General features: G+C 40.1%; 1 protein-coding gene across 3 annotated transcripts in view; it reads right to left on the reverse strand.

Moving 5' to 3' along the window:
- LRRC4C (leucine rich repeat containing 4C) overlaps window positions 1-15,490 on the reverse strand; it is a 539,855-nt gene that overhangs the window by 132,198 nt on the left and 392,167 nt on the right. For 2 of the 3 annotated variants that reach the window (XM_019477200.2, XM_019477199.2), the window contains exons 1-2: window positions 3,006-4,132; window positions 2,294-2,750 (exon numbers count right to left, since the gene is read on the reverse strand). The gene's annotated coding sequence lies outside the window, so the exon portion shown is untranslated. Of the gene's footprint in view, window positions 1-2,293; window positions 2,751-3,005; window positions 4,133-13,611; window positions 13,699-15,490 lie in introns of those variants that run through there. The other variant, XM_019477201.2, reaches the window with a different exon arrangement.

Raw genomic sequence — 15,490 nt, forward strand, 5'->3', positions numbered from 1 at the left:
GAAGTGTGAAACTGTTGCCTTTTAAGAAGCAGACACATCCCTAGATTTCTAAAGTTGACAAGATTTGCCTATTTCAGCCCAGCTTTGTGAGTAAATTTTTCCCCAGTACTTCCTTAATATAAATGTATTGTAGAAATGAATAACACACCTATGTAGCTTCCTTTTGTTAAAAGATAGCCTGACTTTACCTACAGGTCCTCTGTTTATGCATTCACTTCTGAAGCAATCCAATGAAAAGCTTCAAGATGTGTTTTCCTTGGCCAGCTTCTCTCTCCTTCAATAATTACTGAGTAGCAGCTTGACATAAATTTAGCTGCTCTATTACTGCAACTGCTAATGTAAGTTTATCCCACAATAAAGCAAAGAATTTGGATAAAATATGCAGGTACTCATGGGTAGGAGGGAGGAGACTGAGGTAAGTTGTATAATTATTCTGAGGGGCTGACAAACTTATTGCCCACTCAGTGTCCCAACAGGAAACACGTGTCCAGAAAAATAAATGAGTCTGAAAGCATTGCACACTGTGCTGACTTAGTTAAGGAATTATAAGAAGGATAAGAATAGACCTGTCTGTAAGGGATATAATTGTGCCTTCTTGCTTCTTGTTTTAATCTCAGTAGACCAAATGAAGGGCCGAATGCTACGCCTGTGGGAAAACAAAAATTCCCATGGACTTTTCTGGGAACAGGATTGGGCCCTAGATCATTTATTACCTTCAAGTTGCCAGCACTGAAGGGCCATGACCTCTGAATTGAAGTCCATTGGATACTTTTAAAAGGCAGAAGCTTGAATTTCCATAAGGCCCATTAGACTCAAATGGTTATGATCAGGTAATTAGAGTGTGTGTTTGTTTAACATGTATTTATCTGTCCTGTCCAGACACCTTGTAGCTCTGATTCATGCTTGGGTTCTCTGAAACAGGAATCTTCAGAAAGACTGTCAGAAAGGGGAAAACAGAGAGAGTCAGGAGCCCAGATCAAGAGCTAATCAACTGGTAAATTTTCCCTCTCAGAGGGGAAAAAAAAAGTGGTAAACCTTGTTGTGCTTATTGCATAACAAAAATATTCTCATCTACACAATGGTGTATCAAGTTATGTGCATGCCCTCCCCGAAATTCAGTCTATTAAGTACCTGTACTTGGAGCCTCTACACACAGAAGCCAAGGTCTGAAGGGAGAGAAAAAGCTTATAGATTAAGTAAGCAGCCATACTAGCGGACAAGAGAGGAGAAAAATGGCACTGGGTCCTCTCTAAAACGCAAGAATCTCTATTTATTTTAAACACCATGTTATCCACCCTATATTCCTCTCACCTCGTTTCTGTAGGCAAGGACAGATGTACTTACTAGATACTGGTCCATCACCTGCACATCACTCCTCATCAGCCAAACCCTACCAAAGGCTTGGCATTACTATTATTATCAATAAGAATTATTATTATAAATTATAATAATTATTACTAGTATTACTGTTACTATTGTTATTACATAATGTCACAAAGTCTATCAATTGCAATTCTCCTGCAACTGCTATTAACGTCCTATGAGAACTAGGAGGATTTACCACAAAACCACAGCAAATTGCCTATGAGATCTGGAGTAAATCTGTGGCAAGTAAAGCAGCTTTCTAAACTGTCCTTTGGTAGAAGGCCACCCACCCCCTCTTTGCCAAAAACCACCCTTAGTCACTGAGTGCAAAATGTAACATTTCTCTCTGAACTGACTCAACATCATCTTCTTTTCCTTCCCTCTCCAAAATTTATCCTTCACCTGCTCACCTTATTATCATATTTTCATGTTATTACACCATGTTGATCCACAGTGTCAGACTGAGTAACAGAATTTAAACAGGATCCTTTCAATTTCCAGGTGTTGAAGGGAAATTTTATGTGCATCAAACTCCTTTTGTACCATGTAACTTGCAGTCCTGATACAGTTTGGGCAATCAAGCAGCACAGCATCACACACTGCAGAGGCTTTCTTAGGAGATTTCTTTGCTAGTGAACATTTATAAATGCTGTCGTGCCAGGCATGCAGGCATCTGCAACATCCTATCAAGGTTTGATTTTTACTAACCATAACATTTGATCTGATGTGAGGCTTTAGTTATATTCCTCCCTCCATGAGCTAGAAATTAAATCTTGTAACTCAAGCAGATTTTGTGAAAGAAGAAGGGAGGACAAACACTCAGGGAAGGGAGTAAGGGGAAGGGTAGAAGAAAGAAGGATGCACTGCCTTTTTCAAGAATAAATTATAATAATAATAACAAGAATAGTAATAGAGAAAAAGCACTTACTGTATACTCAGAAGACTATCCAGATAGAAATCCGACTGGTTAACAAAATAAATGTAAAAAAAAAAAAAATGCAGCTGGTGTGGGTGGGAAAACTATTTCATTTCAGCAGCAAAACCAAAATTATAAAAAGGAAAGAAAAAAGAAATATCCAACTGCAATTTTCCATCAATTTCAGTCCACATAGGCTCCAATCCTTCCCTGACTCCCTTTACCTCCGTGGTGTTTTAACTTTTCTGTTTAAAATTGTCGTAGCCATAGTATTCAGTGCTTGTCATCTTTGGGGGATTATTTTTCTTTAAAAAATAAATAAGCATTAACCCCCCCACCAGCAAAAGAATGGTCCTTTTCCTTTCTGAAACTTTTCATTCCAGTGAGGATCCTTTGCTTAGTTCCCCTTTTCTGAGGTTTTCTGCCTTTTGGCTCCTCTGTTCTCCATTGCAAATGATTTAGTTTTTCTCTGGAAGGCAGAGGGGGATATATTTATTTCATAAAAAAAAAAAAAAAAGAACAACCCTCTATCTGAAGCAAGACTATTTTCATTTAATGTAATTTTGTTGTGACTGTTAAGATCCAGGTCTTGCTAGGCAATTTTCTTCTTCCCCCTTCTCTGCTGCACTATCAATTATCCAATCCATGTGTCTCCACGTTAGATCGGGGTTTCCCATTCTTCCATTTTCCCTATTCCTTCCCCCCCACCCACATACATACATACCTTTACCAAAGAGTCTTCTCTCACATTTGGATTTTTTAATATTAAAACAATAAACTTTTCAGTCTCTCTTTTCCCCCTCTCCAAAGATCTGATTAGATTTCCAATCACAACCCAGTGCGCAATTGGATTTTTGATTTCAGTGAGAAGTCAGCATCCACAGCATCATCACCATCTCCTCTCTTCAAACTCCACGTTATATCCTTTTGCTTTCCCTCCAACTCCTTTGCATTTTCATAATCTCACATTTAATGGGAAGCAGGGATGAAAAAAAATCAAGGTTCCTACCAGCTTTCAAGAATAAATCCATTCCCTTTTTATTTTATTTAAACACTTGGGACGGGTGTTTTTAACACCCACTTTTGCCTTTGCCCCCACACTTCACAGATCTTTCTGATGTTAAAAATTCCCCCTATGGGGCACAAAAGTACCCTGGGGGGGTGTGATTTGTTCTCCTAGTTGTGAATTTCATAAGCACCAGGCTCCCCTTGCTCTTCATTTCAGATTCCTCTCCATCTTTTGTCCAGCAGCAATAAAGATCCAGCAGCAGCAAGATAGATAAACTTCTTCTATTTCTTCTTTGGGGAGAGGGGGAGAGTGGGAGAGGGAGGGAGGGAAGGAGGGAGAGAAAAGCCCTCCAATCTCTGCCTCCCTTGTCCTCCCCCTCTCTTACAATTGCAGTTCCGATCTCATGTCCAAGCTCAGCCTGGTATATTTCAGATCTACAAGTTGGATTTCCCTTCCGCGCAGCAGAGACTTAGGTTCCCATCTTCTTCCACATGCCAGTTACCTTCCCCCTTGACTCCCGCCCCCTCCAAGATGAAACATTCCCAGGAGCACAGCAGCTTCTTTCAGTCCTTAATTTCATCCCAGAAAAGCACAGCCCTTTGCACGGCAGAAACCTTTCCTCCCTGCCATCAGCTTCAGCTTGAACACTTCCAGTATATATGCATGTATAAATCCAGTTCCAGACAGCTGCTGCTGTGAGTAGCTTTGTGCGCACTCTCTCTCTCTCACCCCCACCTTTACATTGGCACCTCAGGATTTGCAAAGGTCCCGGGGGCCAGTCTTTCTGGCTTTGCTTTTCCCTTTTCCCCTCTTCCTATCTCTCCCTTTCTCCCTTTTTTCCTCCTTTTCTCTGCTTGTGATCAGTAAAATACAATTACCCAATTACCTCCCATCATCTTAGCACTGATTGGTCAATTGCATTAACACTTGATGTCAGAGAAAAGGGTATTAGAGCTCTTGTGATAGGGCACTGCTGCCACCTGGCTGCCAGTCTGGGAACAGGCTCACAGTTACCTCAAGAAACCTCAAGTCAGGAAGGGGTAATTGAAAAACAAGGGATCATCTTAAGGAAAGGAATGTCAAAACTCATTTTCTTAAAAGCTTTTCTCATTGTGGCAGCCCACCAGTGTTCACAGGTACATGTCTAGCCACAAAAGGAGAGGGAAAGTTAAACAAAGCAGAAAAGGTTTCTAAGTACAAACTGAGACTCTGTGGATGATATTTATTCATAAAAAAAAGTTTTTAACATGTTTACCTCAATAAAAGAAAACACACTTAACATAGGTTGCTTGCATATTTGTAGGCCAAAAAATCTATGCAGTATCTCAAGGTCCTAGGGGTTGCTTTGTTCCATTCAATGAGAAAGGTACATCAATAGAACTAATATCCATCCCAAGTATAATTCCACAGGGCTGAAACTGGCCTAGGATTACCCAGATTTTGAAGACAGGGTAGAGTGGTTTGCTGCTGCAGTGAATGTACTGGTTTTTTCCTGCTTACAAACAGAGTCCCTGATCTCACAAATGCTTATATATACACTTAACTTGAAGAATATTGATTGAACTAATCCTCGTGTGTACACGAGAATTTGCAAAAAATGGGGCTTAGACTAACAAAGGTTCTCACGTGTTAAACGTAACATGTATAAATACTTACAGGATCAGAGCAGAGAATGAGTGACGTACTCCCTCACTTCTTTCTCCTCAAATCAGAAATAACTTATTTATAGTTCCAACTCCTCCACATGCATACACAGAAAGAATTAGTCAAGCACTTTCATGGTAACTGTAGTGGATTTCATAAATCAAGCTGTTTCTTCTACCTATTTTTTTCATTCAGTAGCACAAAGATCCATTTACTCCCTACAGAAGTAAAATATATGTGGTATCCTTATCTTAGATCTATAACCTAGCTTCATCTGAAACTGGCAAAAGTTAAAAGCAGGAAAAAAGAAACTGGAGGAGGTAGGATCACAAAATATATGTTGCAATACGAATAGATCTACGATTACAGAATACATGCTTTAGTTAATTTCAGTTCAGTAATAAAGTCATTAGATCATTAAGAGACGTTGGAACCTAGTCCCCTGAGCAACTTTACAGTGGGTGCATCTACATATGTTATTATGGTGAAGAAATAAATTCCAGCACAGTTTGCACCAGAGTCAGCTGTTCCTGGGTGCACCATTTAAATGTGCATGCCGGACAAGATCACTTTAAGCTGATGCAGAGCAGACCCAGGCAGGCAGGAGGTAGAGGGGATCAGCCCGGGGCTCCAGGTAGTGGTGTCAAGCTATGGGGAGGCTGGCCAGGACACAAGGGTGTTACAGTGCTAACAACAAGCACAGGCCCCGCACTTTAACACCTTCACAACCCAGCCAGTCTCTGTCACTGTCTATACATGTGTTTTAGTGTATATGAGTATTCTACCATAACATAGTACTATCTAAAATGGCGGAGTTAATTAATTTACTGCACCCTAACACCAGCGCATGTGTAGATGCTGATGCTTTCTGCAGAGCTAATTAGTCTACTATGCAGTAAAATGCACATGTATATGTATCCATCTAGTCACAATGAGTTTGTTGGAAGAAAGGCTGCCTATAAACCTGCTTGGAGGGGGAGGGAAGGAGATGGTATTTTAATTAGACAGGTTCTTGGGCAGCCACTATCAGCATCACATGTATTAAACCCCCATGCATAAATTCCGATGCATCTTAAAATGGCTCTGGAACATTTTATCTAGACCTCATTTAATAAGGTTTAGTTAAGGCACCCCATGGCCATTTTTAAACACATAGGGGCATAATTCATGTGTAACGGTGGTTACACTGCAATGTTCTAATTAGGATTAATTAGGATTAATCATTCTAATTAGGATTAATAGAGTCTGCTCCAATGCATTCTAATTAGAATGCCAACGAGCATGTGTATAAGCAGCCAAAGAGCCTGCTGAATGTAAGATAACCAGAATCTTGCCTTTACTTAGTGTTTTATCTTTTAGGGCCTAACCCTGCTGTCATTAAATTGAAGGTCAAATATATATTACTTCCAGTAAGTGAATGATCAGACTGTGGATCAACAACAAAGAACTCAAATTTATTTAAATTCTGAGGGTCTGCTCTGGGACCAATAAAGGGGAAAATGGGGCTCCTTTTTGTCATTGTCAGGCTTACTATGCTTCTAATACTCTACGGTTTTTTTTTTTTTAATATTAAAAAAGTACTTGGGCCTAGGTCTTTATATAAACACTTTTTTTCTTCCTTATTTAAATCAAAATAACAAACAAGAAGGGAAAGTTTGTTTTACACATCCCCAAAGTGTAAACATCATCACAGTCAAATAAAAGTTTGCACCAAGCATGCAATTTTAAAGGTGCCTGAACACTTTACCACTAACATGAATACTCTGTCAACAGATGCAACTTGTTTTTTTAAGTTAAATTAACCAAATGATTTTGAAAGCAAGGGAGGCTCAGCCTTTGAGGGTCTAAACAGATTCTCAGATGCAAACATCTGTAGTAGATACAGCATCTCTTTAGATAGAGACTAATATTCATTTACACTTTTGCCAGACATTTGCATTTTATGCAGCTTTGATGTCATTCCAAGTGGCATCAAAATATGAATTTCTAAATGATGTCAGGATTTAAACAAATATATAGATACATAATAGCTTAAATTAGCTGAAATAGATATGATTAAATACAAAATTAGTACCAAGACATTAATATGCTATCAGCTAAAGTTATAAATTCCTCCTTTACATTTTGTTTTTTTTAATATGCCAATTATAGTTTATCAACAAATAAAACACTGAATATAGAGTGACCAGCCATTCAGAACATAACTTCAAAGCAGTCTAATTTGCAGCAGTTATTAGCACAGACTGCACACTATTTGAAAATAAAGTGCCCTTTCAGTAAATAAAATTAAGTCAAGGAGCAATGGTCTCAACTTGCAGCAAGGGAAGTTTAGGTTGTCTATTATGGAAAAACTTTCTCACTAGGAGGGTGGTGAACCACTGAAATGAGTTACCCAGTGATTTTATCTTTGGAGATTTTTAAGACCTGGCCCAGCAAAGCCCTGGCTGGAATGATCTAGTTGGGGATGGCTCTGCTTTGAGCAAGGAGTTGGACTAGATGACCTCCTGAGGTCCCTTCCCACCCTAGTTTTCTATAATTCTATGATAAATCCAGAATGTAACTGTATTTGATTTTCAAGCTGGAATGTCCATGTATTTGCAACATATATATTTAAATATCACTATATTAAGTCATGTATTAATGCACAAACAAGAAAATGTACTTTTATAAGTATGTGATTATATCTGGTCAAATTGGATGTGCATTTTTTTTTCTTTTCCCTGCAATCCATTAGAATGTAGAAGTCCAGTTTCAAAACTAGTCTTCAGAGATCATTGGTTCCTCAAAATCAATACAAAATGAACATTTGGATCCACCTATGAAGCAATGCTTTTGGTAACATTCAGCGGGGGGGATCCCTACTCTGCGCCACAATCAGGCACCTGGGGCTTTGGCAGAGAGGGTCTCTCTTTGTGACACACTACAGTTGAGCAATAAGTGCTCCAGCAGATAGGCATCTTTTGCTGTGCCCCACCAGAGCTGGGTGGCACGAAGAAGCAACAGCTGGATCCTACAGCCTCCTATCTCCTATCTGAGCTGGGTTATTCCGGCCCTCCCACCAGAAAACACTGTTGACCCCTGCTCTAAATGAATTATTTAGAGCTGTGATTTGATTGCTTAAGATTGAAGAATTAGGGATTGACCCATGACTGACTGATCTAGGGGAGTTACAGCCACTTGCTGACACACTGGAACCGAATTAAAAAACAGGCAGCTGGCTATGTATATGCCCAAAGGCTACGTTCATATTCTCAGTGATTTCAAGTTCTGCTTAAGGACCAAGAGGATTATGGAGCAAGCATGAACAGCTGTGAAGAGACTTGGTTTTGTTCAGATGAGTAGATTGAAACAAAAACCATAGTTTTGTTTCTCAATGTGCTGGACAGCTTTGCCAGATTGCAGGTAAAGAAAAGTATCAATAGTCACTGGTTTGCAGAAGCAAATGTTGATAAAATTGACGAAAGGAAAACAATAACAGTCTGTAATAAGAAAACTGTTTCTATTGACAGCTGATCAGAGTTAAAAACTGAGGTGCTATATGTGAGTGGCATTGAGAAGTGCTAAGTGTACAATACCGGACACTCAAAACTGCCAATCACTTGATGAAAAAGAAATACGGCTTGTTCCCAGGGAAAGCAAATATTCTAATATGGCAGTGACATACAGATCAAAAGGATGTGATAGATATCAAATGCACAATCAGAGAACCCTACAGAGCAGAAAAAGGTATTGTAAACTGTAAGCAAATATAGGGAGTAAAAACAATCAAAACAATTATTTTACTAATAAAAAAATGACAGGCATAGTTTCAGAGCTCTCAGTTGCATTTCAGCATTTCTTTTAAACAGGAAAATAATTGTTCTATTTTATGAAAAAGATACTTCTGACAAACAAGTTGGTTGCACAGAGAGACAGCATAGCTATTGGGATTCTTTCATAGTCTGTTACTGAATGAAGCTGCTGAGAATATTCCCATTGCCCTCATTAACACTGGGTCAAGCCTTCTCTGATTAATTTAAAAGCTTTTCTCAGGAAGGATGATAAGCACCTAGTGGACTGTGTATCCCTGGGCACATCTACATGCGATGCATGGCAAAAACTGTGCTGATACTCTAATGCGCAGTAGTATTCATCTCCTGAGCATTAAGCGTCACACAAAAAGTGTAAGATTGTGTTAATGTATAGTACAGCAGTCTACTGAGCATTTATTTAATACTTGATTATACAAATGTTAAATTTAATGCTCAGTAGGCACTGCACATTTATGAATGTCTAGACGCGCCCTCTTATAAAAAGGAAATAAAAGCTCAGTTCTGATGTGCCTCAAATCCATTTTACACATGTATAATTCCATTGATTATTTTTTATTATTTACTTCAATATTAGGAGCTAAACTTGAGACTACTGAGCTATAAAATCTCTCTTCCCCACCATAAATTTTATCTTAGCCATTCACAAGTCCTGAATTGGCAATTTGTAATGACCTATTGCAGAGGTGTCATGGACCACATGCTGGATTTGACCCATGAAGCCAATATATTCAGCCTACAGAACAACTGGCAGGCCACTGGAAATTAGGGACATGGCCACAGAATTGAAGGTCCCTAGCCCATGGTGGACATAGTGACAGGAAGGCAAATGAGGACTGACATAGTCCCAGTCACCATCTGGGTGTGTTGCCTGTCACCACTGCTGCAGCCCATCTCCCCAGCCACCACCCTTTGGCATGCCCAGTGCTGCAGCTGGAGCTGCAGCCACTGCTGTTACAGCGTACTTTAAGTCAGAGCTAGAGCTGTTGCTGCCACCACTCCCTTGTGCCCTAGGCTGGATCCAGCCCAGCCTAGAGCACAACGTGAGTTTAATGCCCCTGGCCTAGAGTATGCAAGAGGTCAAAACTTCTAGTCTAACAGTGTCTTTTCCGATTAACTCTATGAATCTATCTTTCTAGAAAGGAAAGTACAGAGTGCTGCATATTTCTCTTGTAAAGACGTTCTTTGTAAATTGGACTCCATTTCACATAGACACACACTCAGCATGTTTTTGTCTGTGACTGTCCAGCAACAAATAAGCTACTGTTAAAAAATGTCTGTGTGTTTGTTTGTTTTTGAAACAAGCATGATTCTTCTTTTTTTTTTCACTGTGGCATAGACGAATCTACTGATCTAATCCTATGACATCTTGTTTTCCTTGCAGCCTGGGCCAACGAATTAGCAATTGAAGCAATTTTAAAATAACTTTACAAAGTAAGAAAATAAAATTTCCTCTAATTACCTGTCCAAACTCCCTTTTTCAATCTGCTTAAGAGTCTCTTATTCACCTTATGTGAGAGCCCTGTATACAGAAGTAGTAACTGAGGCTAGCACAGTTTATGCAGCCATAAATGAGAAGAATTGAGCTTTGAGTTCTGGTCCTGGCATAGTGCTGGAGTCAGATCAAGACACTGGTGCGATGTGGGCACTGAAACTGACAGTCAGCTCAGTCCCAGCCTTTGCACAATGGAGCCAATGCAAGACTCCTGAGCAGTGGCAGGGCTGGGACCAATATTCATCTGATTGTTGGTCCCAATCCCAGGACTGCATGGTTATCTTGAACCCACCCCAGTCCAATGCTAACTTATACCAGTGTATCTTTCATTTTCAGCAAGAACAAGTGCCTTTGACAGTGGAAAAGAAATACTTTGTTTAGACATATTCAAGTCCTAAAATTTGAAACTGCATACGGAGCATGCACAATCGACTGTGTCTAGCAGCCACTTCTTGAAGCAGGGTTGCTCATGGATTCTATTCATAACTGCTGGAAAGAAGGCAGGGCATGGTAGCACCCTACAGACTAACCCCTTCAGAAAGGTATAAGATTTCCTGGGTGACAGCCTACTTTATCAGATGCATCTAGACATCTAACTGCATTGCTTTTGGTCTCTCCAATTCACATTCACCTCCCTCATTTGTGTCCTGCCTCCTTTCTTCCCTTTTCCCTATTCTTTGTAGTTAAATGACTGTATACCCTTCTATTTAGTTGTCACATTCTCTGCAAGTCCACTTAGCATCTGACAGAGTAGGCTGTGTGGCAGGGGACCCCACCCCTGTAGCTGGGGGAGGGAGCAGAGTGGAGTTGGGGCTGGTGGGGTGAGTGCTGTTTGCAGAGGTCCTGCCTGTGAAAGGAACTAGATACAGATGGTGTGGGTAGATGGGTTGCAGGACCCAGCCTGCATATTGCAGGCAGCTGGGCTGCCACACAGGGAGTTCGCAGCATCTGAGCCCTGTTAACTGAAAGTCAAGTTAAATGATCAACAGGAGAGAGCCTGACCTGCACACATAGGCTTGGCTCTGGCCATGGCTGTGGAGGAGGTTGGAGCTCTTTGTCAAGATATGACGAACTCAAGCCCACCAGGAAAAGAGGAACCTCTCCCTGCTGGTGAGAGCATGTGGAAGGATGAAGATCGAGTTGAAGATTGCTTGTGTTTCCCCAGAGGGGTGGAGATTTTTGCTGAGGGCCTTTTATGTTAACCCAGTAGGGTCCTGTTCTCTGTTAGTGATTTCGTTCTGACTACTGGAGGACTGGGAGTGGCTGTAAGAGGTGGTCAGGAGGCCACATAGCAGTGTTCCATATGACGTGATCTTTTTCTTTTTGTTTTTTCTCTACAGAAATGAGCCTGAGTGGAGAGGGGCTGAAGGCACAGGGCCAAGGCCTAAATAGGAGAAAGAGGAGACCACAAAGCTAAGGCACAAAAAGACCTGGTTGAGGCTAGGACCAGGAAGCCCAGTAAACAGAGACTGAGTAAAATCTGCAAGGAATAAGTGTGGCTAAGGGGATGGCTAGAGGCCACAGTTCTTGCCCACAAGGTAAATAGGGCCTGTATGGTTTAAAACTACTAAAGTGAAAGCTCTAAAGATGGCACCAGAGACTTAGCACTGGACTCTGCTTTTTCTGACACCAGGAAACCTCCCCAAGATACTTTACTTCCATCAAGTATGGCAGGCCAGTGTAAAGAGGGAGAGGACTGTAGGGGGACCGGGGAAGTGCAGACCTCACTGACAGGCATGGTCCATGATGCATCTTTCTGGGTTGGTCCTGTCACCAGCTTGCACCTACAAAACTAATGACTCTAAAAAAGTTAGTTTATAAGGTGTCATCTGACCTGCCTTCTGCCTAACTCCGTTGGCTTGTATTCAATGGTGGGTCTACACAAGATGCTAACGATGCAGTAGACTAATTCACTGTGCATTGCTGCAGCACAAAAAACCTGTGCTGATGCACAGTAGAATTACTCTACTGCATATTAGCGTCACTTAAAAAGCGTGTGTTGACACTTATGCGCAGTAATGCCTATTTACAGCACATTAAGTTAGTACCTATGATTACAGGTACTAAACTTAATGTGCCATAATTATGGTGCATTAATGAACATGTAGATGTGCCCAATGAGTCACTTAACTTCTGTATGTTGTACTTCCTTTATGTGTAAAATGGACATTATTCTTAAGGGGTTGTGCTAAATTCCTCAAGATCTTACATAATATGCCTTTATTATAACTGGTGTTTCCTGGAGTAAGGGCCTTAACAATTAGTCCTAATTCACTAATAATGAATACAGGTATACAAGTAGAACAAAATTTATCATTAGCCTTAGCCTTGAATTCAATGAACTTTCCCTTATGACTGTCAGCTCTTCATTATTATTCTCCACTCCTACGACCAGTCTACCAGTGCTATTTTCATACTCTGGGATCTGACTTCACACTTAATAATGCCCTAAAGATTAAATACTTATTTTTCTTCTAATAACACATAAAAGAGGTGGAGATAAAATAGCAACAGTAATCATATTTTTACATTGAAAATATGAATGTGTTTTTCCTTGGGGATTTACCCAATTATTCTGGATCAGACCACTGGCCTATCTAGTTCAGTATCCTGGCACTAATAAGGACCAGCTCCAGATGCTTCAGAGGAGGATGAAGAAAATCCCATAATAAATTACCCTGTAATGTATAGTCTGCCCCTGTTTCTCACTGTGTAAGTGAAAGAAGAATCAGGTCACATGTTTGCAATGCATGCTAATCTGTGACTCAATATGATTGGAAAAAGAAGGAATTAAGGTCACAGGTTTTTCTTTTAATTTTTATGTAGCTATAGATACAGATATAGCTATATGCAGCATGATTTTCTAAAGATCAGAAATCAACTGTCCAATATCGTTTGTTAAATATTCTGGGAACTACTATATATTTACAGCCCTGAAAATTTACAAAAAGCATATTGAGTCATACCACCAACTTTATTTTTATACACTGAAATGGGGATTGCTACTTGAAACACACACACACACACACACACACACACAGATATAATGCAAAGGAGCACACTGAAGACCATGTAGGAAAAAATGCATACATATTCTGTAGGGGGAGAAAGGTAACTGTAAATATTTTAGCACTATTCTAAGCGTAAGAAGATGCTCTAATACAGAGTTTTTACCTGGCTGGCAACAGCTCTTCTCATTTTATATTGATTTGTCCACTTGATTCATAAATAAGAACCCCCTTCAGGGAGAGGGTTACTGAAAGTTAGGATGACTATACACATTTAATCAATGCTCTCTCTGTCCCTTTTTACATCTCTTGTTTCCAATTTTTCCTTCTTGGTATGTCTCATGCAACCTTATATACAGACCTACCTTAACAAATCAGATCTGATCTTCAAGATCTAGGGAAGAGCTGCTTAATAAGGGGATGATTTCTTGGGATGAAGAGGACATCAACACCTGCAAAGAAAAAAAGCACATACTGCAAGCTTGTACATGGCGATTTTACAAAAATTCAGGAAAACACAACACACAAGCCAAAGTCTGGGTATGGTCCAGATGAGTATTGTGGGAAATCAGATATCCCACTCTACAAGCTGGAATTGTTTCATTACATGTCATGCCTTCCATTTCATTCTCTCCTTTCTTCTCCACTAGTTTAGGTTGAAATTGAGTTTCCTCACTATTGCCTATGATTTCCACTCCATTGCTTCACGGGTGTGGAATTCCTTTTACAATGCTGATAAATATAGCTGCCATGCAGCAGATGACAGTGTATTGGCAAGTACCAGAGTGTACACTACTAATAGTTTTGGACAGCAGGTAGGGATTCTACTGGAAGGGAAAGTGGCTCTTTTGCTTTCAGAAGAACGAATACATTGGCCAACATTTTCAAAGGTAACTAGTACAATTTGAGACATTCTCAGGCCCTGAGTTTCACAAGGATTTGCAGCATTTCTGCAAGCCTGTCTCATTGAAAGTGAGCTGCTTGGGAAAGAAAAAAAGTCAAGAATCAGTAATCCTCTTTTGATAACTAGGCCAAAACTTGTTGAGCAGGTTATGCCACATAGGCCAAGAAGTTGAAATTATTCTTCTTTATCCGTGAAATGCATAAAGTAACCAGTCTATTAGAATTTCTATACTACTTCAGGAAAGACACAGAGTGAGAAAAACAACATTTTGCAAACAAGTCTCTTTTTCCATTCAAAGGCCCTATTTCCCATAAAGCTTAAAGTTGTAGATTTGTGCCTAATAAGAATTAAAATGCCTAAGTGATTTAGATACTAAACTTCCATTGACTTTTGTGTCTTAAATACTGTCAAATGGGAACACTTATTTTTTGGTTTGTAACACAGTATGCTGAATGTGCAAGCTTCTGGGGATTCCCCAAGCCTAGCCTAGGGTTTCTGACAGGTAGTCTTTCAAGATAAATTAATGAAGTGGCTTCCCCCTCTTTCTTCCCTACCCTTCAAAGGAATTGACTTACTTCTCATTTCTATGAGCAGAAGAGAATCAGTGGGTTGTCCACAAGAAGTGGAAGGCAGTGTGCAAATTCAGTATTAGGCTTAGTAAGTATAATCCAGTATTTAAATTTGCTGGTCAGCAAAATAACTTGGTATGGCAGGTGTATGCTGTGCAAAGAGACAGTGGTTTTGACAGTTCACTACAAGATGCAACTTTACTTCAAAGAACATTGTAGCTATTTTAGGATAAAGAGAACATAAGATTTCAAGCACCCTCTCTCCTGCTTCTAAAAGCTCCAAACACCTGGTTCATTATGCATCCCAAATGCAATGAACTATCATACATTTTACGTTTGTTCTGGAATGCATTATTCTCTTCTGTAGCCTCCCCTACCTTTGAGGCCTGATTCTGCAAGAGGCTGAAATCGAATAATTCACTGCAATAGGATGGTTAGTCTGGGGAAGTGCTTAGACTATAAACTATATCATGGCAAGGATTCCATGCTTTGATTGAATGCGAAGAAGTGTATAAATATATTTTAGCCCATTGTCACACAACAGTGTGGGCGTAGAAGAGTTAGTTAGGCAAGAGAGAAGCTCTGACTAGCTGGAGCTATGACAAATTATTATTCATTGCATGGTGTGTCACTCAGGCTGACTGTCATATGGCACAGTACAGAATACGCACAAACTTAAACAATGAACAGCACCAAAGTGAGAGCAAGGGACAGGTCCTGGGGGTCAGTACTTCTGCCACTCTTCAAGCCTCATATTTTCTGCTGTTTGTC

Source organism: Alligator mississippiensis, chromosome 2 (genome assembly GCF_030867095.1).
Source record: "Alligator mississippiensis isolate rAllMis1 chromosome 2, rAllMis1, whole genome shotgun sequence".
Taxonomy (NCBI): domain Eukaryota; kingdom Metazoa; phylum Chordata; order Crocodylia; family Alligatoridae; genus Alligator; species Alligator mississippiensis.